Source organism: Mycetomoellerius zeteki, unplaced genomic scaffold, assembly GCF_001594055.1.
Source record: "Mycetomoellerius zeteki isolate Tzet28-1 unplaced genomic scaffold, Tzet1.0 scaffold20, whole genome shotgun sequence".
NCBI lineage: Eukaryota > Metazoa > Arthropoda > Insecta > Hymenoptera > Formicidae > Mycetomoellerius > Mycetomoellerius zeteki.
Window position 1 is genome coordinate 1048133 of NW_017256957.1, and position 26807 is coordinate 1074939.

At 34.1% G+C, this 26807-nt stretch overlaps 1 protein-coding gene across 8 annotated transcripts in view; it reads right to left on the bottom strand.

The window, feature by feature from the left end:
• Positions 1 to 26807, bottom strand: part of LOC108722335 (latrophilin Cirl) — a 470896-nt gene that overhangs the window by 335153 nt on the left and 108936 nt on the right. For 7 of the 8 annotated variants that reach the window (XM_018447387.1, XM_018447388.1, XM_018447385.1 and 4 more), the window contains exon 2: positions 25104 to 25141. The gene's annotated coding sequence lies outside the window, so the exon portion shown is untranslated. Of the gene's footprint in view, positions 1 to 14959; positions 15018 to 25103; positions 25142 to 26807 lie in introns of those variants that run through there. The other variant, XM_018447384.1, reaches the window with a different exon arrangement.

A 26807-nucleotide genomic window follows, 5' to 3' on the forward strand; every position in this document is an offset into this window, starting at 1 on the left:
GAGATTAGGCGAGTACTTTATTGTCACCCCTCCTGTGTCGGACTGATAAGCGCACGAACGAACAGATTAGGGATACACGCGTGAGCGTTTACCTACTGGCTGTAAAACAGCTCTAGATAAATGTAATCGTGAAGGGGATCGAATACTCGCGGCTTTTACCATTCGACGGGAGAAGTTCATAAATTGCAGCAAGAATATCTCTTGCTTCGTCCTTCATCTACTATTAATGTTGAATTCTGTATGTATTCTGTGTAGCGGAAAATTATTTCATTGTTTATATATAAATACTTTTATTCATTTAATAGCACCATCTCCTTTAATGTTGCATGTTCGCTGCAAATTGGACTTATTCCACATCATGAATTAAAATATTTACATGAATAAAGTTTAAATATAAGTTTATCATGACGATTATTATCAACATAACACGACAATGTTTGAGATATTTCAATATTACATTTAAATTTATATGTAAACTTAATTCTGATACTCGCGAATATTACTATATCATATTTCTCCTCTTTCCACGCATATATATATTCATTGCAAACAAACTTCGTGCCGCGCAAATGTAAATGTAATTATTATATACTCAACGTTGTCCCTTTTTCTAACACGCGAAGTTCATGACAATGTTTTAATTCGACCATGTCCTTCCTCCAAAAAGAAACCAATATCAATGTGTCACGGTGGACAGTTCGCGCAACGGACTATATTCGAGAATAATCGCGAAGTTCACGAAATCTTACGGGCTCATCCAGTACCGAGTTAATTACACGTCACGCGGGGCACTATCACGAATAGTTTCGTGCTTCTAATTGGACACGTGTAGTTATTTGCTCGGCGAACGCCGGGCGTACGTGCGGCCGCTACAAAGTGTACACGTACACGCACGCGAGTTACAACAGGCGTCGCGAAACAACGACGGCGAGACCTTCCATAATACTACGCGCCTATAGGCGCTCCATAAAAGCGCGCGGGACACCATAACTTCGCGAACACGCCACCCACGTACGCGCGCACGCCGATAAGAGAAAAAAAAAAAGCGGGTACCCGCGTATGCGTACGACATACGCGCAGCCGCACACACGCACTAGCATGCACACATTGCACACTGCAATCGCGACCGAAGCTAATCCCTCAAAGTTGCAGCGAAAGGTTTTGCATTAGATATGCAGAAACGCGCGCACCGTCGCTTTACCGCGGTTTACCGGACGATTTAGCGACCCTGCGATCGCTCCGTCGCGGCTTCCGCATAAGAAGACTAATTAATTAAGCCATTTGCCTCGAAAGCACCGATCTGTGGCAGAGAAACGGGCAATTTAAATGAAAGGCAAAGGAGAATTGATTTCATCTAGGTAACTGCTGTAAAAGAATCCACTGAAATGTGATTTGCATCATTTTAATTTATACAATTACTTTGCCAAAACCACCTCATTTATTCTTAGTGTACTTTACAGATTCACTATGACTCAATTATATTTTGTAAAATTAATTTTATAAAAAAATACACACTTTAATGATACGAAAAAATTGTCAAGTTATCTAGAATGTAGATCGTTCCTCATATAACCTGAGTTTATGTCCTTCTAGAAAAATTATAAAGCTGTGTGCAAATGCAAGAATATCAAGTAAATAAAAATAGCGTGTACGTCAAAAATGTAAATGCACCCAATGTAAAAATATACTGTAACCTAAGATTGATCTATCGCACGATATCTTGTATACCCTTCAGCATATTACTGTAAATTGCATGTCACGCAATTGAATTTTTATTAGAAAAATATAAGCTTTCTAACAGTAAATCGGTCAAGGACATATAAATATAAATATTTTATACTTATTTTCTGCCCAACGTGCATCAATATTATTTTTCTGTATGATAAATAAAATGCACTTTCATCTCTTTTGCTCCAATTTCTTTCTTGCTACAAATACTTTAGAAAATAACTGCATAATAATTAATAGCAAAAAATAACTAAAAAGTTATCTTCGTGATTTTAAATTTAAGTCATTGACTTTCTATATTATATTTTAACGAGAAAATATCTTCTACTCGATTAATAAGGTGATTGAGAAGTTAATAAGTATAATTAATAATTTAATAAGTATAATGAAAAAAAAGTCTGACTATAACTACTCTTTAAAACTTTTAGAGTGAAATGTCACTCTTTAAAACTTTTAGAGTGAAATGTCACTCTTCAAAGTGACAATTCACTCTTAAAGATTGAAAATTGAATCACACTTTTTCAAGACTGACTTAATTTTCACTCTTTAAAGTGAGATTCCACTCTAAAGAGAATTTAGAGAGTTAGTAAAATAATTTCAATTAAATATTTGGTTAATACAAACAAAAATAATTATATATATTTTTTTTAAATATTTAGTAAGTGTTATCAAACGATTGGTTACATAATGTTTGTTATAACCTACTAAATATTTGGAAAAGTAAAATTATTTTTGGTTATATTAACCAAACATAAAACAGTCAAATGGAATTATTTCACTCAACATTTGATAATTATTACCAAACTCTTTTTTTCAGAAAATAAGACTGCAAAGAATATTTTGCGTCATTAATCTTTATTATGCATTACCGACACTCATGTTAACGATAAATATCGATCACTTGATGTACTTTGATGGTATATAGCGAAAAAAAATTTCTCATAAGAAGGCGTGAGATAAGCTATCTCAGTAATAACTCCGAGCGTTGCGACACCGAATAAAATTTCGATAACACTGTGATACGTTGAAGCCCCATTAAACAACGTATATAATTCGATGTGGTAAGATTATTAAGATTTTCTCGCTGTAATTCATTGCGAAAATAAGCACACGTTGAAACGATCATTTATTATCATCTATGATACGTTGATTATTTCATAACGGTCATTTTGCAAGCGCAAATCGATTTCTTGACGCGCGACCTATTTGACATCTAGTTATGTAATTTTGACATTTGAATAGAATTATACAATTCATTACAAAATTATGTAACTTTGATATAAACATGATTATACATTACAACGAGAAATATAACGTAATCATTTTATAATATGAATTCTTTTCGTGTTTTTAACACTGAAAATACTAGAAAAATACACTACTAGGAAAAAAAATGTTTCTGGTTTACAGAAACTGTAAACTAATTTTGATTAGCTGAAATTGCATTAGCCACTGTAGCTATGAATTTGCTGCTGTAGCTAATATAAGGATGTGATAACAAAATATGCATGTCTGCTACAGATCGATTTATTTAGCAATATCAAGTTATCACAGTTATCGGATACATCCGTGTAAAAGAAAATTGTCTCTACCACAGTTAAATATGGTTTACTGAAACTATACTTGCTACCAAATTGTCTGTTACACAGAAAACGTTTGCTGCAATGACCAATATCGACATAATAGCAAAATGCTTGTCTGTTGCAATGATAATATTTAGGCCTCATAGCTAATGGAAATTAGACCTCGCAAATACGACGTTAGGTGTCCATATAACGCTACTGAATTTAGCTGCCGTACCTAATTTTTAGCTGCGGCAGCTAATCTTTTTTTCTGTGTGATATTGATTAATATTCTGTCACATGTACATCATGTAAATTGTTTTGTAGATAAAATATCGATTATGACTGCATAATTTTGCTTCTTTGCAAAGATCCATCTTTGCCTTAACTACAATTTAAAATACTTAAAATTGTAAATATAAACAAATATATTAAAACTAATAAATATTTTCTGCTTTGTCTTTAGAGACATTCTTTTTTTGCTTCTTTCCCTTCCCTTTTTCTACCTTTCTCATTATAATTGCGACGTGTTCTGTATCGTGTTCGCAACGATTCTCGCAAGGCGAGTGCATTTTTCTAAAACATCATAAATCATCCAACCGTCCATCATCTCATAACGCCAAGCTACAAATTACGCAACCCGCAACGAGAGAAACTCGTACGATATCGGCTGCGATAATGCGAGTGTGGAGCAACGTACTGCGCGAAAAGTATTCCTCGATCCGCTATGATCATGGCAATTGATCCACGAACGGAGAAATTTTATCGCTGAGCCTGTAATTTCGCGGAAACTTCCGCAATTTGGTATGCGGTTTTTCCTGCACGCGTGCCTTCATTTCCGATTCAACATGATGATGATTAACAGTGCTGTCGCAACGAAGCGAATATAGAGTAAGACATATAATCGTTAATGTGTTTAAAAGTTTTTTTTCACTACTACCCCCATTGATTCCAGAATTGATTATATAGTAGGATTTTTTGAATAATGTATTACAATATCCTGAAGCTTGAAATTGCAAAAACGCAAAACAACACAAATTAAAATTTTACTCTATTAATGTCGTAACAGTTTATTATAAGTTATGTTTTGAGATCTTGAAGTTAACATATCAGTTCATTTAAACTTAGTAAATTACGTTTGACTTTTTAAGCTTTACACATTACATTATTGTATGTTTCGAGTAGAAATATAAATGGATCGTGTATATTCCAAGTGAAATTGATTTGTTTATTATTAAATGAGAAAGCTGTAGAGATGTGTAATTGTTAATATATACAATAACAAAGTAGATGAAGTAAACTTGCCAAACTGTTTTCACGAATTATGCGCCATAGTGAATTCTCTAGTTCATTATATTTCTTGTAAAAGCTTATAGAAGTTTGTTTATCATTGGAATGTCAATAATTATACCAACATCAACGTTCCTTTTACTACTTATCCAGCCTTAGACAATGAATTGCTACGGTGTTCCCATGAACAGATAGCCAGATGAGGGTTGCGAGAAGGGGAAAGCAACGAAGGAGAGAGGAGGGCGGCAATTACGCGTAATTCGCAGGTGTTGTGAGAAAATGGCGGTCGCGGATGTGTTTTCGACCTTAATCGCGGCAATTTTTCTGCCATTACTAAGTTTATCGGCACAGCTCTCGCTCGCCTGACACGACGCGGCGCGGTGGTCGGCGCACGATTTTTTTTTTTTTTTATTACGATCGTGCTCAATCCAGCCCGGTCCGCGCAAGAATAGGAAAGACGTGCAAGAAATAGCCGCTGTGGCGTCGTTGCACTCATTAATCTCGAGAGAAGAAGAACCGTTGCACAGTAAGCCCGCTCATTACGGAAAACGACGAAATGCGCGATAAGCCGAGTGGAAAGGCTATTATGTATCAACACGCTACATTGTAATAAATTTATCAGTTTACATTAATAATTCTTGAATGATAAAATTTATCAGTTTATCTATTTATCAATTTACATTAATAATTCTTGAATGATAAAGTATCACTTTTAATATGTAGTATACTATATTATCTATATTATCGAATATAAAAAAAGATTTATGTTAAAGCTCATCTATTGTAGTATTAAAGTCAACTTATGTCATAAATTTTGGAGAGAGTGTAGGTATTCCGCATAAAGCGCACCGATTATTTATCTATATATTCCAGTCCAAAAGTTTGGAAAACTTTTTCTTTAATTTAGTATTTTTAGGATTACTTATTCAAATATTCCTGGCAATATTTTTTAACAATAATTTTTTCAGATCCAACAACAATTGTTAGATCTAAAAAGTTGTTTAAAAACATACTATTGTTATGAATATTTAAATAAGTAATCCCAATGTCAGTTTTTAAAAAGTGTTTTCCTGGAAAAAAGGCCAAAACTTTTGGCCTGGAACATACATCTGCATAATAAAAAAAGTAAAATTAAACAATGTATAATATGTATAAATCATATGAATTATTTTAAATTATAATAAAAGAGTTTAAATATTTGCGATTTTAAGGCAGATTTGTAAAAGTATTTTTTCATAACTTATAATAAATTCCTCAATTTATGGAAAAACGAAATACTAAATTTTATTTTGTAGCAATAATTATTATAATTAGAAGTTTAAAGTTGCCAACGCTGAAATTTTAAATTAATTAAATTGATTACTTCTTTACTATAAAGAAACCCGTCAGCTTATTTTTTTTTCATTAATTTCCTACATTTTTTCTATCTTTTTCTGTCCTCAACCTATCGATCGTCTTTCGTGTGTCAAAGAGATATTAAAACCCTATCCGTTTCCCGGGCAATGAAGTAAATATGTCAGAGGCGATGTAGAAATACGATCAGTCGAGACCACGCTCAGGTATTTCCCGTTTCCCCGTATATCTTGGCCACTTGCACCCGTTTCTCAACTTTTTCATCACGATGTCTTCTGCATGTTTCATAAGGATCCCGCGCGAAAGTGTAAAAACCGAAGTCTGCAATGGATCCCTGAATGAATAAAGCAATACAGTGAAATACGCAATGTAACATTCTTGACAGGGTCGTTTACGAAAATCTTGAAAAGATCGACAATAGAAGTGGAAAACATATGAAATGATTGAGATGTATCTCGAATGTATTAATGAGTGTGTGAGGTCACAATACAAATCAGTACAATTTATTTATTGGATATTATTGAAAATTTTTATACTATTTTCTGTGAAACATATCAGTGCTTTATAATTCAATTGGAGCCATTGTAAATGTAATATCATAATACATTCCTCTTTTATTGGTATTCAGAAGATTATGAATGACACGTATTGTTTTAAATAAAATATTAATTGTATGAATCGTCACATTATATTGTCACATAATAAACTATTCTTTCTGTTATACAAAGATATTTATTATGATTCGTTAACAATGCATTATGTTTATGGCATATTATTTATCGTGTACATTTTGCCTTCTAACTATAATCAACACAAACTATGCTAATGTTCGACAGAGCGAAATGCGTCAACGATATAACACACGTTTTACATGCCAGAAAAATTTTCGTAAGATATTCGAGGACTTCATCAAAAAGTCGAGCTACGCGCGTCGGCTTTGTTCCCATGACTCTTTGTTCGCAAACGAGAATTATTGTAGTTTTTCGCATATAAAAAGACCGCAAAAATTGTCTTCTTCCTTTTGGTCTTTGTAGACTACTATAAATTTCATTTGCAAAAATAGTTCGTCGAGACCATCAGTCTCAGAGACTGAATAGTTTATATGTGCACTTATATAAATAGCTGTTTGTAGAGTAGTAAAATAAAAGTTTGCGAAAATAAATGAATAAAAAATTTTTAGGATGAATTTTGATCCAACCATGATCCGTGAAAGGATGTTTTTCAACTGAATGTAGATGGATGGAAAACCATATGTCAATATTACATCAATAACATTTTAAAATAATCGGCTTTCATATTCCATTGATGAAAAAATTCTTACGAAATACTATCTCAATATTGTATGTGTTTATGTTTATATTTAAAAATATAAAAATAATATTTTTATAAAGAGAGATAATCTAATGTTTCGTTGTTTCGGAAACTTGTAATCTTTTTACCAAAATTGTTGGATTCATAAAATTTAATTTATAAGCTTTCGAAAACCGACTCGTAATTTTAACTGACTATTACTGGGTCAAGTGCACATTTCTTGAATTTGAAACGCGTTCGTTGCAGTTTACTCGTTCTATTCGGTCAATTATATATCACCGACAAACTCGCGGGAATGAGCCAGCACTTTTTATAGCACATCATACAAACGTATGCCATATGGCATATGCATTCTTCCCACCCCTCTCTCTTTCGAAGGATTAATGATATCAGAAAAGGGCGACTGGAATAAGGGACGGTGAAAAACACGAGGAACATTTATTCCAGCACTTATGCGTTTTTCTCATATACTGTCGTAAAACAGTTATCGCGAGTTCGCGAACAAAATACGATTGAGATGACAAGTAACTTTAACGGTTTAGATAGAACAAATTACTCTCTGAGAAAAAAAATGTTACTCTACAATTTCGAAAATAATTAAGCTGCCCTGATATACTGTCGTTATGCAAGATATAATAGTATTTCGACATCCATTACTTCGACTTCATACTTTTTAATAACAATATTTATTCCATGAATTATGTTAAAGAAAAATTACAATGGAGTTTTTATAAATAGATATGTTTCGTGCAAAGTACGAGCTTTACAATATTAAAATCTGCATTTATGTACGTACCTGGTTCTTAATTTTAGCTACGTTATTGCATGACATAAATTATATTAAGTACAATACAGAACATGTAAATAGCAAAATAAATCGTGCTAACTGCACCACGTAGAATGTTTAAATGTTGATGACAATGCTGCGAAAAGTTTTAACAGCCTAACAATCAGTTTGAGTATCCTACATAATTATTTTGATGATCCAATAAAATTATTTTCAGATCTGTATCTAACTAAATTTTTAAATACTTCAGCAAAATCATTCTTTCAGTGTGGTTAACTTTTTAGAACAGAAAGAATGATACCAAAATGATTTAAAACAATATTTATAATAATAATATGTAGTTTTCTACGAATCGTTTCCTGATTTTTTTTGTCATTCTTTCTTGTCAAAATGAGTTATAAACCAGCTAAAACCTACCTTTCTCACTATCTAAAATTCACTTTATTATCGCCTGGCATTTCGTAGAAATATTAAGTCTCGTTAAATGAAATATTACCAAAACATACAAACATATGATAAAATAAATGCTTTCTCATCTACTGCATTATATCTTCGGCAGTCAAGGACTACAGTGCGATCGGTGTTTGAATGACATCGACAAATAGGAAAGTGTTACATAAGTGTTGAGTGCGTGTATTGCGTACGATGATACCGACGCAACGGGAGGAGTCCTAATCGCACCGCACCCACCCAATATTGATATAAATGAATCACCAGGCGCTCCCCTCGAACTGACTTCTCTATCACGAACGGCGGCACCTAAATTTCAAGGAACTTTGTGCCGAAGTTCCGCTACAGCGTGGCAGTAACTTATTCCACGCGCTCGCGGTGCCGCGATGTTCCCTTAAGTTTCGCCGCAAAGTTCAATGTTGATCTATCGCGCACACGACCGAACTATATATCGCATCGAACGTGGATTTCCGCAACACAAACCAGATTTCATCCGTAGCGCGTTTCCCATTGCGAAATGAAGCGAGGATATGCGCTTACAATTTCCCTAATCGTACCTAGATTTGCGCAGGTACGTTTACATTGTCCCCTTTCTGCACTCGAAGCGAGGTCCTAACTCCGAAATGGACGGGAAAATGGACATTTTCTGCTGGAATGGCTACGTTTAGAATCGAATGGATCTTGCGATAAATTGTCGCTAGTCTCCTCTTTCACTTTTATTTTTAAGCGAAAAGGATTGTATTTCAAGATAAGAGGATGACAGTTTTAGCAGAATGAGAAAGTGCCATCTACTCGACCTCATATATACAGTGTACGTTTTTTTTATATTATATACTGTAAAAATATTATTGCACAAGGAATTTTGTATATAAAATTCATGACACAACCAAATGTATTGGAAATTCCCCAAAATAAACATCTAAAATATCCCAAGAAATATTAGGCCTGTTCCTCTTAGTTGAACTTCTCGCATCGTTCATCTTTTCTCTTTTTCCCTTCAACGTGGAGAGAAAAGGAAGAAAGATGAACCGTGCAAGAACTTTAGCTAAAAAGAACAGACCTATTATGTTGCTTAAGCTAGTATGCGTTACGAAGTTTACTACATCCCTACGTTATATTTATTCGCTGTTAAAATTTCTACACACAATTGCTCGATATCTTTCTTTTCGCAATAACGCTCTTTATATTGTATTATCAAAATGGCAAGACAGCTAGCAAGCAAACGAGAAATTACTTACAAGCGGGCTAGCCGATGACCGTGCAAGCGGACTTTCGTGTAAACAGACTAGTTTGTATTCTCAGGGTAACGTGCACGCGCGCTTTGAGCATTGACTTGTAAAACGAGACCAAACAGAAGGTCTTCCCGCGGGATACGTCAAAGCGAGCCTTCCGTCGCTGCCGGTAATCTTTGGTTTAATGACACGACATCGCGACGCTTGTGTCGTGTCACGAATTATCCTTAGAAATTCAGAGCAGTCCAGTAGTCACATTGCAATTAAGCGCCGAAATGCGCAAGTTTCATTTGCCGTTTATACATCAGATCTTTTGAAACTTGAAATAAGTATTTGCTGATATAAGAACCTCTTTCTAATCAAGATGTAAGGTACATTTGAGTTTACTTTTAAAAACATAATTACATTTGCAAAAATGTAATTATATTTCGATGCAGAAAATTTTCAATATACGCTGAGACATGAATTGAGTCATAAGTCATGAATAAAGGAACCTGTCATCGTGTTTTGATCAAAGTCACGTTTGAACGCAGTAATATATAGGTATTTTGACAAACCTTGAAGAAACGTGATACTTTGTTGCTAACAATATACCATTGTTAACAAGTCGCACGACATGCAGTTCATTATTAATTATGCACTTGCGAATGATACGCATTTTTTTTTCAATTACGCATATCGTAGTTAATAGCAAGTTATAATAAGAAACTGTCATCGCGATAATACTCCGATAAATCACGATACTGTAAAATGAGATCCAAATGAGCAAAGTTCAAGCGCCAAGAATCGAGAATTGCGCCCTCGTGATTACATCGCTTTCCTCGAATTGACATTTCCCTTCTATTTTCATTGGACACAAATCAAATTTCGATGCAAGGAGTTGCTGATTGAAAATCAAAGGCCGCATTTCCGCGCAGCTACCGAGATTTCCCTCTGTCACAAACGTTGCGAAAACGGAGCACGGATTTATTCACGCGTGGAAAGTAAACCTAGCAGCTCGTAGTAGCACACTCGGATTAGAATTGATTTCGATTTTGCATTGTAAATTTGAGAAGAAATCGCTGATGGAAAATCAAGGATTGCATTATCATTTTTAAATTGAATTTTTCACATTTTCCTCCACTTGTTAAGGAGAGAGACGCAAATATATCGGATCACCAATTTTAACAAAAACATCATGCACGTACACACAATTTTGTGATATACTTAACATCATAATGTTTTATGATTTGTTAGCACTTATCACTCGCGATAAATTTTTCTCGCCGCACAAAAAAAATACTAAACGCTCACAACAGACGGAATTAAACTCACGTAACTAGCATTTTTCAAGCTAATTTCCACATTTATTGCAAGTTAGGTTCACGAATTTATCACCAAATTGGATGAGTGTCATCGTCATTATATCCAGCTTTAAATTCTTTGTTCAAAATTATCATTTACGATGTTACTAGAAACTTAAGTACACTATTTTTACAACTTGTAGATATTATATCAATCAGTATTTAATCTTTCACACAAAAAAGCATTAATAAAAAATTTGGAACGTTTAAATATGTATGTAAGAATTCCCTGTTTTCTACGTTTGTCACTAATTGGTATTGATTGTTATCTAAATATTTCACACGTATCTAAAAATATTTGCACGGATCCTTGTTACATAAATGATTATCTAATTTTTCTTAGAATGAGAATATTAAGACAAATATATCCTCACGATAGATATGTTAAATTCAAAATTCAATATTTCTGAAAAAAATGCTCATGTTTACATCGTAGATGTAAACATGAGCATTTTAGAGTTAGATTTTTCGCAAACATCTCAATTTAGATTACGCAAATTCAATGCGTATTCATCGACGTGCATACTTATTATTCGCACATATAGGAATCGATAGTCATATTTTTACGATCTTGCAAATTTAAAAATGTGATCCCTTTACATTTTTACAGACAAATCGAAGCGGAACAAATACTGACGGAAAAGAACGATATATAGTCACCAATCACATTTTCGCGATCCCATGAATTTTAGAATTCGCCGTTCTCTACATTTTCTGTGCTTATTACATCCGCTGTTATCTAAACTATGCATACACGTCGCACATTAAAGCACACGAGTGTTTGTACTTTTCGCGGAAAAAAAGGATAATAAAATCAACGTTAGTATCTCTGCGATTCGATGAATTTAAAAAACTCTGTTATCCTGGTAATTGCATTCATCGTTATATAAACTTTTACGTGCAGCGCAGGTGAAATATATGAATTTAATGCTGGAATCAGTGATGCACACGACATTTGTAGTCCACGCACAAAAATATGACGGAATTGATGATAGCGTTTTCACGATCCCGATTTAAAGCTTTGCACGTATTTTAATATTTTCTGTCGATTCCGACCAACATTATTTAAAGTCATTCCACTTGTAATTTCTATACGCGTATTCGAAACATACATAGCACGGGTTTGTCGACGCATATTTATAATTCGCGCGTATGCAAGATATGATAAAACTGACAGCTCCCTATCATTTCCATTCAATGTTTTCCGCAACCAGGCAACTAAGAAAATTCAATTTTTCCACATTTCCGAATGGTTGTATCTATCGCACTAGCCAGAGACAAATTGACGCACGTATTTAATGTGGAAAGATACGATAAAATTATTATCAGTTTTTATCGCGCGCGCACTGTTCAAAAAATTGAAAAGTACTCATAAAAAGAATTTATAAGAATTTTTAAGCAATTTATAAAATGTCAGTCTTTTCGTTTCGCACTGTATAAAGAATTCGAAAGTAGTCGCATTTTTTAAGATTTTTCAAACAATTAATATGTCACACTCGTCGTTATGAAATTATCAGACAGAAAATTATGAAATTATCGGTCCTTAAAAAATGTTAAAATTGTCAGTCTTTTTCGCAGTGTTCAAAAAATTCAAAAGTGCTCGCGTTTTTCAATTTTCCAAGGGATCTACACGTCACACCTATCGTTACACAAAAATGATAAAATTTTCAGTCTATTTCACATACTTAAAAAATTTAAAAGTATATACTCGCGTTTTTTAAATTTTCTAAACGATTTCACGTCACATCTGTCATTATCCAAAAAACGAAGAAATTATCGGTCCTTTTCGCACTTTCTAAACAACTCGAAAGTAGTTGCGTTTTTTAAGATTTTTCAAACAATTTATATGTCACATCTGTCGTTACCCAGAAAATTATGAAATTATACGTTTTTAATCCTCTGTCGGCCAAGTTGTGAATTTTAAAGGCACAATTAATATTTTGATTGTAAAATTTCAGAGTTGTGCATTTACGCGTAAAATATACAATAATTCACATCTACTTGTATACAACGTAAGCTATATTTTACATGTCATCTCCGTAAACAAAGTATGGATCATCAAAGTCTTGTGTTATTTATCGTTGTATTGGACTGCATTAAAGCTTCTAGCTCGCTTATATATTTTTATTTGTTAATACCAAAGTGAGATATGTTAACAATCATTTCATTCTATACTGTATTATCCAATTTATAACTTACATGTTTTATATTGTCTATATAAAATTAATTCGTGTAAACAATACGTGAAAATTCCATATAAATGTAATCTTGAAATATATGGCACAATCCTTATATTATAAATTCTAGTAGATAAATTTAAATCTGTCAATCAAAAGTAAGTAACATGCAATCCGAATTTTTTGATAGCAAAACCTCGTTGTTAAAACTATCTTAAGTATGCAAAAATTTTTCCAGATTTTGCAATCCAAAACAACATAAAAATTTATACTGAAGCTCTCAAAGATTGCAGATAAAATGTGCAAAATTCCACAAGTCCAACAGAGGGTTAAGATTTTTCGATCGATCCACGACGTCATATCTGTCGTTATAAAAAAAACCGTCAAACTGTCGATCCTTTTCGCACTGCTCAAAGAATTCGAAAGTGCACGCGTTTTAAGGATTTTCCAAATGATCTACACACGTCACATCGTTATTCAAATCCTTCGCGTATCGCGCTTCAAACGTACGAGCACACATTTTTGTCGCACAAAAAGACGCGTAAAATCAACTATCGTATTTTCGCGATTTCTGTCGAATTTGCTCTTTTACCGTAAATTCACACGCGGCGCACGACTGATCCGAAGCGGTCGGTCATTTGTTTTTCTGTTCTTCCATTTAACCCGCTCCGAGAGAATGTCGAACCCCGATACGCGAAATCCGAAATTATAGCTCACCGCGTCCGCGTCCGCGTCGAAATTGAGATTTTCAAGGTCGAAGGAGGACAAAAGTAAAAGCGTTAAAAGCGCCGTTTGGAGAAATTTTATTCGCCATGGTGCGTGGAATGTGTTTAAAATCCTCCGTATTTCCACCGCACATTAGATAATTAAATCGCGCACACGCGTTTGTTATTGCGAGTTTTCACCGCGTTCAGGTTCTCCACACACAATTCATCAATACCCGACACATGAAATTCGACGTAGCGTACGTACGTAAATAATGATAATTTCTCCGTTCATATCGCATTTATAGCACGTTTCACTAATAAAGATACACGAGACAGACACGTCAACAAATAATGGTTGCAAAAACTAGGCGTCGAGCTCGCAACAAACGTGAATCCTTGATTTTCCATCAATATAATATAAATAATTCTCCACCACATTTTGATATTTGAATTCCGTTTTCGGGAAACACATCCGGACCGAGTCGCTGCGAAATAACTTCCACCGGCAAAAGACATCTCTCACTTTCCACACGCGAGATTGAAGAGTAAAGCACTAAAAAGAGAAAAAAAAATCGGACGGCTGTACGCTTCCGCGATCGAGCAGCGCCCGAGATCGGAGTGTCGTTCGCTCCGAAACGAACGCAACGGCCGGTTCACCGTTAACGGGCCAATTTCCGACCGACGTACTCCGATGTCGGACAGTGCTTTCGCATTTTCCACTTTCACGTCACAGGTTCACAGGACACGGAAAAATATCTCGTGTGCGCGAGCACGCACGTTCGCCACATTCCGTTCCCGTCGCTCCGAGTTCGAGCTCGATTTCGAATCTCGATTTCGAATCTCGATCGGACATCAATCGATGCCGACGGTATGCGCTCCGATTACCTGCGTGGTCACTTGGGATAAATCGGAAAAATCGGAACATTCGTCGTTCTCGAGTGAGAAAAAAATGGGAAGGACGATCGCGGGGAAGAGTACAGACGCCGACGAGAGTCGAGAAGCCGTTTTACGGTACTTACGAGACAGAGGATGCGGAGACCGGTGGGACCGTAGCACATCGCACAGAAAGCAGAAACCGAAAACCAAAACTGAAGAATTGCGTCTCACTGTCACCGTCACACCGAAACACACTGTCGAGGTCCGAGCCTCGTTACATTCCAATCTCGGAACTTCCGGGAATTTGAGAACTACACGTCCGCCGGGACGATCCAGACGCGGGATGTTTGATCGAGCGATCTCGGCCGAGGCACGTTCTGCCGACGGCCGCGATCTTTCGGTTGCGTGCGCTCCCTCGGAGTTCTCCACCGTCGGCTATCCGATCTCCAAAGGATCACCTCGAGCGGATCCTGGGAACGAGTTAGATCCCGGAGCGATCACAGGTACGCATCGATTCACGGGATCGTGCGATCGAGATCTCGCGGTACGCCGAAAAGACGCTTTTGTATCACTGCGCGTATACACTGAAGTTGGCCGCGCGAGAGCGCCCGTCGCGCTTCACCGTGTCGCACAGTAGTTACAAATCTCCATGATGGAAAATCGCGGCGAGGTGAACGGCGATGAATCGACACCGACGACGACGGTGAGGATTAACGTCGAGGACGCGAGTGACATCCGTCGCGGCGCGGCTACGAGGGGAACGGTAACACGCGGCGACACATTCCCTTTGGCGGCGACGGAGCAACTGAGCGAGCGCAGGGGGCGAGAGAGCGTCTCTCCCCACCATACTCACCGAACGACTGCGGCGGCGGCGGTGGTGACTCTCCCCCCCTCCCTAGCGCCGAGCAACGCCGCTCGGCCGCACTCGGCTCTTCTCGCCCTCCACGAAGCCAGCCGCGTCGGGCCTTGCCCGCGCGCCCGCGCTCCACCTCTCGCGCCGAACTTCAAGTCGGTTAAAGATGCTCTCTCTTCGCGATGCTACGCGTCTCCTTCTAGTGGTCGTGTAAACGCGTTACGTTGGAATTTTCGTCGCGCCCGACTCTCCGAATGTCGTATCACGGCTCGCGATCGCGTTATTCTCGCGCGACCAAGTTCGTATCGTAGTTAGCGAGTCCCCGGTACGATACGCATTACATGATCGAAATTATCTGACAATCCGACTCACGCCGACATTTTGATTGAGAAGGAAACTCTCTGCTTCGACCGTGATTGGTCAATTCTTACAACTACAACCGCTTACAATAGGCTTTACTGCTTAAGCTTTTGTGTGCCATAGAGTCTTAATTACGTTATATTATCAGAATATCAGAATTCAAAATGGCGTCAATGTTCGTAGCGTGGACGGTTGTATTGAAATTTAAAAGATAGCCGTTTGGTAGCTGCGACGAAATTAAAAATCGCACAATACCGCAAAGTTCCGAATATCGTTCCCAACGGACCGGCTGAATGCGTAGTTCATCGATATCTCACTCCGAGAGAGTAATAGTCGCGATTCGCATTCGCATGATCCGGTATCACGTGCGCGATTTACAATGTTTGAATTCGTGACTTCGCGTTCGATTCGTGTCAAACACACGCTTTCTCCCCCACAGTGCAGAGTATTCGCTTTCTCCAACTTGCGCTCTCGAGATGATGTAAGTATTTTTATTATCCATTAATTCCTGATATTAGTATGTTTCGAGGAAACGTTAAGTTAGCTCTATTCGTTATTTGTTTCTTTGGCAGTGAGAAGGCCGGCCGCATCATTACAGGATACAAGTAATAATAAGGATCGTCATGGCCAACGTCATCTTCTGTTCCGTATCGTTCTGCATTCTTTCCGTATTACGTAATCAATCTGTAGGTAAGTACCGTATTAATTACTGCTATTATTTGTAAATTAAAAATACAAGATATAAATAACGGAGAATGATGTACGTGAGAATAAAATCATATTAAGATCCTACAGACCAAAATAAATTTGACGATAATATCATGCGATATTATATTTATATGTTTATTGGAAAGAAATGTTTCGAAATACATGCCATTTTATATTTTTAAATTTTTTGTACAATTCTTTCTTTAGTTCTCCGAATACTTTATATTTTTGTGTTTTTAAATAGCTTTTCTCTTGTCTTATATTTGTTATTTTTATTTGCAAAATATATAAAATCAATATGAAATTAATTATATTCACGTTAAAATTTATATAAAGATGTGAACGAAAAATAGAAGAGTTTATAGTAACAGTAATAATATGAAAGTATAAAATCTTATAAATCAATTTACGGCAAAAGTTTCTTTTATGAAATATTGTTTAACCAACATGTAGCACATGTGCTACTTGTTTAGTTGGCTTACTTATTATTTATTGCTGTTGCTTTTCAATTTCAATATTATTTACAAGTATAAAATAGCAGCATCGTAGAGTATTTTATCAATCATATAAATGAAAAATGAAGTATTGTTTCCATTGAAAAAATATTTGCCTCTTATACAGACACATTTTATTTAATAAAATAATAGTTATACATTCATAAGTTTTATTGTTCCCAACATTACTGCTGAAATTATTAATGCATTCGCTTTTAAAAAAATATCGAAATCGTCCACAACAAGCGGAATGAAAGGACGAGTTTATTCAGCGATGCTTGATTTTTATTGTCACGTTTTAGTAAATGGACATGTCCATTAGTCAATTTTAAATTAACTGATACAAATGTATTATGGTACCAAGTTTTTTTCGTAAAATTAGTTATACTTATTCTCTATATTTTAAAAATCATATTTAAATTGAAATCAATTTTCCTTTTACGAAAATTTAATTAGGGTGCGTCTCTTCTCTTATTTTTCCCATGTTTTACATTAAATGTTTTTAAAACAAATAATTAAATTATTTAAATGGCTAAATATATGTGTATATAAGATTTTATTTTATCATCGGCCATGAAATTTAAAAACTTCCAATCCCGATTGTTTAATTAAAAAAGTTCGGTATTCTGACATTCTTAACAAAAATCTGATTTTAAAAAAGTGTGAATTGTGCAAACAATTTTAAGCGAATTGTTGTAAAATATATCATTAATATTAAGAACTTAATATCTCTTTAGCGATGATCGCATGTTTCCGGTGATGAGCAATACCGGGCGAGATATGATTTCTGCTAATTTACACTTCCGTAATGAATGGCGGTGGAAGGCGTTTCCGTGCCTCTTCATCCGTCCGTTTGCTGCCATATCAGGAAAATCGTTTAAACCGGCGCGTCCGCCTTCGCGTTTACAATAAATTACCGCGCGAGGTGCAAGTGGCAGACGGGAAATTATCCACGACGAAGGAAAACAATCCAAGGGAGAGGTCGCAAACTCCCTCACATTTAAACGCACGTCTGTCTCGAAAACTGCAGAAAACATCGGGAAGTTTCTGTTGACGTGGACTACGTTCCACCTTCGCTTTTCTCACCTTCACTTATCTAGCCTTTTGAATGAATTAACGAAAGTTAATTCTATCTTTGCTCTTATAATAAAATACAAAGTAATAATTTAACTGTTATATAACAAACGGAATTAAAAAGAAAACCAAAATACATTAAATGTAAAAATAAAATATCGTGCACAGAAGGACGATCTAAATACACAATCCAAATCGTTATCATTAATTTATACATTAAGATCAAATATTTATTTATATTTGATTTCTATCATTTATTCAGTACCTTATCAATAAACGTAAACTTTATTATATAGTTCTAGTATCATCTATTTAAAATTCGTCTTCTTATTCTTAATTATTACTCGCTTGGATCATATTGATATTCACACATTTGTTTCAAAGAAACAACCTGTAGTTTGATAAATCGTCTGTTATCAATGTTAAAAAAGAAAAAATGTACTATAAAAAAAAGAATATTTTTTTAGTGCTCTATATATGTTTTCTACGAATTATCGACACGATTTTATTAGACGTATAATTATCGATAGTTTATATTGTGCCGTACTGTTTGAAAAGGAAATGGTATTGAACCACGAATTCCCGTTCTATTGCAAACCTGATACGGCGCATGAATGTACGCGTGTAACATGCACGTTAATAACTTTATGATCGTGTTATACGCTTCACATTACGAGACAAACGTATCGCGGCGAAACAACGACGCAGTGCCTAATAATTACTTCACGTCCCTATAACTATCGAATTTTTAAACAATGCAGCAAATCATAACATAGTTAATTCTATATTGTTGTTCCCTAACATAATTTTGTATACATATATATAATAGAAGATAATAAGAGGTTTAAATCTTTTTTAAGATATAATATCTCGAAAAATTTTAAAATTTAATGGAGATGTTATTTTAACGTAAAAAAATTTGGTTAATTGAATAAAATTTGATAACTCTAATTACACATATGTATACACGGAGAGAATTTTCTTTTAAAATTTACCCTGAAAATATAGTAGTTATGGTACAATACAATATTTTAAAGATTTTTACCATGCACTTTAGTAAAATTAATCAAACTTATTTTATACTTTATTGTAGTTTTATTAATGAATGAGAGAGGTTTATATTAAAATTCTTCGAAATACAATGTTGTCCCACGATTATCATATTTTCAGAGTAAACTCTAAGAAAAAATTCTCTCCGTGTATATACAATATATAATATATATATACATATATGTATACATTATATACGCGTTAAGAAAATTTGTGAAACTCAGTAGTATTTACCTTTTTTTTTTATATTATTCTTTATACTTTCAATAGTTAAATTATATATATTCTATCTTTTTCTAGATGCTACTCTTGTATTCTCTTCGTTCTACCCAAATTAAATTTCTCATTTTTTTTTTATTATTTTTGTTTTGAAAAATGTCGTTAGTCTAGTTATACTCAATATCGGTAACTTTCATTTTCACGTCATAGAATATATATATATTCACAGAATTGCAATTTTCGAAATATAGAAACATTGACATAGACATATAAATATCGACAAACAAACTATACAGATGTCGTATGACACAAACTCTGTGTTCGCATACCATTGAATCTACCAAAGTTAAATTGCATTGATGACCGTATCGAGTGGTTTACGATTACCGTCATCCGCATTCACAGTCTTTGAAATCGCGCGAGGCAAGAGAAACTCGTAAAGTCCATGCAGAACCACAGGCAGGTATAACATGTATATCACTGCCACCCCCGAAATTCATTCGACGGTATCTCCCGGTGAGAATCAACCGCGGACAAAAGAGCATCCCCTATGCGACAACAACGCATAAACAACGCGAATCGCGATCTATATTGCGGAAGGAGGGCGGGTTGCCTCTCCTTTCTCGCTGTTGAGGTGTTCGAGAGTGAGTTTATAAAAGAGATGCGCAGCAGTTGCTCCACTCCCTTCCTTCTTCGTCCCCGCTCTAATCCCAAAAGTCTATAAATACTGGAAGGGAGTTTATTCTCCAAAGGGTCGTTTGCAGGATCGCAGTTGTACCCCGTGACACGGCACCGCGATGACGCTTTAATCCAACGGCGGCGGCCCGAAACGTCGTGCAGAATTTGTGGTGTCGTTTCACACGGCCGATAACGCTTCGATAACCACAGCAGTCAGGTCTTGCGAGATGAATCACGGGAAACTCGAATCCTTTAGGAATTCAGATTCTACAACGGTTAACTTCAAATGCAAAGTGAACAGACAGAGATAAATTATTTAGAAAGAAATTCTGAGAATGGGAAGTATCGTAAAGATACAGAAAAACGATTCGACCGAAAACGTTAAAGGACGATGGGTAAAATAAACTGATTTTTTACTTCAGAATGACAAATAAAAGCGGTGTATGTTTCTTTGTTAGTTTTTGAGTAATTAAATTCCGATTTTGATTTTTAAGAAATTTAATTTAATTTGTTAGGAAAGCATTAAAATTTTTTCAAGATCAGAATTAGGGCTTCAGACCATCACAAAGATGATCGTAATTGAGTCGTGAAACATGAATCGTAATCGTAGATCAACGCACAATGTTTTGGTCAACCTACAACTACGACTTACGTTTCACGACTCAGTTACGATTATCTTTGCGCTTAGGCCCTTAGATTTAGCAACCTAAACAAAAAAAAATATCACTTTTACTTGCCACTCCGGGGAGGAAAAGTTATCGATCATTTTACCTCTTTTATATATGGTTAATTATGATTTTATATTTCTTTTATTAAAATTATCTTTTTTTAATGTATCATATTCTAATAATATATGCAACGAGTATATTATCTAAATATATTCTCTAAATTCTTTGGAGTGAAACTCCCTTCAGAGTGAGAGTCACTTTAAAAGTTTAGTAAAAGAAAATTTACGTTCATATATTTATTATAAATATAAGTTAAAAAACTGAATATATTTCTGTAGTTTATCGAAAATAAAAATAGAGACAATGTGAGTTTTGCAAAAATATAACATACACTTTATACAGTATATATAGACATTTTTCGAAATTATTTTGTTAAATTGGTATGTTAAGTTTCTCTCTCTTTCTCTCTCTCTCTCTCACACACACGCACGCACGCACGCACGCACGCACGCACGCACACGTGATGTCTTTAGGATATAAATCCTCAAAATATATCCTTCATTGTTGTCTAATTAACCGAACAACCAGATCATTGTTACGGTTCTTCCTTCGATGTTCGTATGCCTATTTTATCCTGTTTCTATCTCGATGTAAACGATTCGTGCCGGCGATTTCGGACAACACTAGACCCAGTGGCAAACGTCAACAGTCGAGGATGCAACGTAAACTTGGACAGAATCGCTCGTAGCATGTTCCCCAGCGCGCTTTCAGTTCACGAAACCATGACAATTGCCGGCGCGTTACAGTCAATTCCGCAGCATTAGGGCAGCTGGTCCGGTCGAGATTCCGAGTATTCGAGTATACTCGAAAAGGGACGAAAGAAAGGGAGAGAAAGAGCTAGCGGAGGCGTAGGGGAACCGTAGGTGGCCTATTGTTGAACCGGAATCCGCATTCTCCTTTAACCCTCCGTGCCGCCATTGACTGTCTTTGGGTTCATGCCGACGACGAGAAAACGAGTAGAAACTCACTCTCCGACGCAGTAATGGAGCGATCGAGAATACTTTCCCTGAAATCGTTGGCTACTTCCACCCCGACTGTATTTATTAACCTACTGTATTCGATTGACATCTACGAGGCAACATAGGGTGAGGGAACTTACGTGGTTGCATTGTTACATGAAGAAACTGATGAGATCCTATTAATTTTACGTCACAGGATTGTCCAGTAAACTAATGACTTTAATTTGACATTTTAAACCGATACTTTAATTCTCAAAAGATGTAAAAATTATTAACTAATTTTTTCTATTTTTTATATAATTATAGTAATTATAGTAATTTATTAATATATTCCTAATATAAAGTCTTATTTATATAAATCAATATTTAATTATTTTTTTACGTATACGTATAAATATATAGTAATTCTCATTTTTTTATATGTAACGCAAGATTAATCCTATATAGACAAACATTGAGAGATTGGGACTTCGTAGAAAGTAGGATATTTACTTTACATGCGACTCTTATCTACCGCGAGCATTAACCTTCTCACTATATACACATTATTATCTTTTCCCAGCTTATATATCCTAAATAAATGATAAGCCTATTGATTGAAATCAGAAGGCCGATCTTCAAAAACACTCGAAATTAATCAGGTTTATACCATAACATATCGAACGGATTTATGCACCATGATTAAATTTTTATTTTATTTAAAAGCTTTTATTTGAATTTTAAAGCGTAAATTTGCAATCTCAAATATTGTAATAATTTATAATATCATGATAAAAATATTTCGACAATAAAGAGTTAACTCTCTTAAGAGAGTTATATATATAACTTGAAATGTTTACTTATATATAATCTTACTTATATATAACTTATATACAATATAATCTTGAAATATTAGCACAGATATAAATAAATAATATAAAATATAAAACATTAACATTTGAAACTTTAACCATAATTTTACTGATTTCAGAAAAATAAAATTTTATACAATTGTAAAATAAAATGGTTTTATGAAATGTTTTAATTATATAATACAAAAATATCTGAGAGAGTACGGAATACGTAATATTTATAATTTTTCTCTCAAAATATAATAATTTTAATTTAAATTAAACTTTTTTAATGCTAATAGAATCTAATTGATCTAATTACGTGATTATTTTAAGATTTATCATCATGTGCTTTCAGGTTTCTTGAATAAATAATAATTAATAATCGATAATTAATAATAGTTAACTTTTTATCTTATGGAACCTTAAAGATTGAATTTGATTATTCGTTTATTTATTCTATTTTTCAATGTTCAGTCTTACTGCTTAAAAAATTTACATTTTAAAATGCAAGAATCCGTTATCTCGGTAAAGTTTTCTTTTTCACACTAGACGCGTTCCACACCAGGCAATACACACCAGCAGGAGCGGTTAAAAAAAATCGTAAACACGGCAGTTACACGGACAACGTCATAAAGTTGGCCAACGCGTGTAACGAAGACGGTTAGACTACGCGTGCGAGTGCATGTCTTTTCGAGAATCAGACTAATTGTGCGTGCACAGACATTCTAAAATGAGGAATTAAGACGAGAACGTGTGAAAAAGTCTTGTCATTGAGATATTTCAGGAATGCAAGAAGGCAGTACTAATATAGATATGTATAGGTACTATAATATATATATCCTTTCATAAATCGAAGTCATCTAGTCATTATATCTATTATTAATCGGATCAAATTAATACAGTATTTTAGAAATAACTGAGTAACATGAAATATCTACAAATGCGGTTATAATTAATTTATTCAATATAAAGTCAATTGCAGTAATGGATGAACAGTTAAATGGATTTAGTATCTCGAACAATCTGAAGAGGTAATTTTTTGAGCGAATATTTTAAAACAAAATTATTTTACGGTACTGCTTCAATCTCTAAATTACCTACTTACAGTGAAATCTCACTCCAAAAGAGATAAAATACTGTCCCTATTAAAAAAAGAATGGAATTAAGATGAAACTGGAATTTGCATTCTTGAATAAGAGAGACAAAGTTTCACTCTTTTTTGGAGTAAAAGATTCACTCCAAAGGAAAGAAATCTTACTCTTCTTTTAGAGTGAATCTCAGTTCAAAAGTATGAAATCTCACTCACAAAAAAGAGTAAGAATCTGCCACTTATTCAAGAGTGTAAATTTTACACTTTTTTTCAATAGTGGCAGTATTTTAGTTCTTTTGGACTGAGATTTCACTCCAAGAAATTCAGAAAGCAGAAATGATGGCTGTAAGTTTTAATCCCTATATATAAAATCGATTTTGAAAGTAAGGTTCGAAAATAGAGCACACATTTAATAAGCTGCATTTGTCAGTTTTCTTTAGTAATTAGAAATTAAATTATAATTTTAAATTTATAATTAAAATTTTTTATTTTCTATAATTCTATAAGGAGAGTGACAGTATTTACAACCAATCTCATAAATTAATTGTACTTTGATTATGAAATGATAATTTAAATATGAATTTAAACAAAACTTGCAATTTTAGAAAATTAAAATAATAGATACTTTGACATCTCATTTTATGAAACATTTACACAATAAAAAGTAATTATTTTATACTAATCTTTCTCGTGAGAAAAAATAATAACATTTTATAATTATATTCATTATTATATTTTTATATCTTTATAATGTTAGTACTTATCCTATCTCAAATTACAACAAAATTTAAATTTTCATAAACATTCTGATTTTATTTTATTTTCGGTATTCTATTGCTAAAGAATCGAAATCAACAATATTAAATTGAAATATGGCACTTTATTTTTACGTCTAGCTTATTAAAAAACAGAATAAATATTTTGTAAACATTTTATACACGTTACTTTATATCGAATTATTTTATTTCTACGCGCACTCGCTCGTACAATTTCGTGTGATACAAGCGAAAGAATTTTCTTTGTCGAGGATTTTGAGTGTATGTGTGTACGTGAGTGTATGCGGACGTAGTTTTCTTTTCTCAAAGCCAGAGAAAGTGAGAAGATGATCTATGATGCAGAGATTACTAGATCTACAGACGGTAACGTTATCCAACTGTATCCGTTATCAGCTATCACTAATTGGCAAGCACATATATGTATACATTCATTCATATGTGTGTATATGTGATGTCTATACTCACGTAATTTTTCCACGTTCTTCCTCCGCGTTGACGCGTATCTGTAACACAAAATGACGAGAGATATTAATAAGATATAAATAGGTTATGCATTTAGGTAATAATCATACGCGTATGTGTGTTTTAAAGATTGAATTTTGAGATTCTGCAAATATACGATTAATATATATATATATATAAAGCAACGCTAATTAAAATATATTTCTTTAATTATCTGCAATTGCCTCATTATAATTCAACTGCAATAATATACTGCGCCATTAGTATTAATTTATATTCACATTACATTTGTATTATGAAGATATAACTTCTTGACGGAGTAGATATACTTATGAGATAGCAGAGATTATACAACAGGATGATAAAACGTAAAGGAAAAAGAAAGAAGATAGTAATGGTTCCTTCATGTATTATCAGCACACACATATATGTATTTCCTGCTAGATGAGAATTCACAGTTACTGTATCGAATAATCGATATTCGATAAAAAAATATATCAATGTTAAATTTGATTAAAATCTAAAATCATTAAAATTAATAACTTTCATAATATTTTAAAAAGGTATATGAAAAAAATAATTACAAAATTACGTTTTAAATGTTCATGAAATAAAGAAAAATTATATCGTTATATAAAATAAAATCAAAATTGAAAAATATATTAATCGAGCGATCCTGGTGTTTCTACATACGATACGCTCGTTCTCTCGCTCGTGATTCGCGTCGAAGATATCGGTATGTTGTACAGATTATATACTAAGCTTTTGCATTGGAGGGATTTCACTAATCCTTTCCCTATATGTAATCCCATTATCGGACATTTTCCTTATACTACGAATATTGCACGTACGTTAGCAGCTTCGTGCGCTCTTTGAAGCTACGAGCTTTCGAAAATAATTATATGCAGTTCTCAGAAAATTATTAACGTACAATCTTCCTTAGAAATTAATTTCATAAATCAATAAATAAATCAATAAATCAATAAATTCATAAATCAATCAATAAATAAAAGTAGGGCTACGAGCCAGTTACAATATAAAGAATATTTAATAATCATACAAACGTTTCGACGCCGATCGGGTCATTTTCAATGTAAACACAAACAATATTACATAAATTGTCGGAATATTCGGTCAGATTATAATATCCAGTAAAATACGTCGGTTATTTCCGTATTCCCTATTATTAGATATGTGCGGTCCATATGCAAAACTAGCATCACTTGACTGATGTAAAAGTGATCTTATCTCACTTTTCAAAAATCTACAAATAATTCCAAAAATCTTACAAATAATTCCAAATAATAACCTGACATTGCGTTACAGTTTAAATTATCAAGTGTGTATATTTTATAGTAATTTAGTACCAATTAAGTTACATACATATATATACCTTGATTTGTCGTAATGATGTGAGTCACGCCGAGAGAAAAACGCAAAATTAACTAAGTCATATACAGTATAATAAAAGATAAGCCATGATACGATATATTGGAGAGAACACATGTATCTTCGACGATGTCAGGCGACGTTATGATAAAAAGGAAACAAGAAAACAAAGAAAAGATGATAATTGGAAGGGGACAGAGGACAATGTTAAGAAGGGGAAAGAACTTGAATAATATTTAGATGATTCTGGCAGAGAATCTGTATCATTTTGTTTGTTTATCCCATGTTTTTGACTTTTAATGTGAATCATCTCCGATA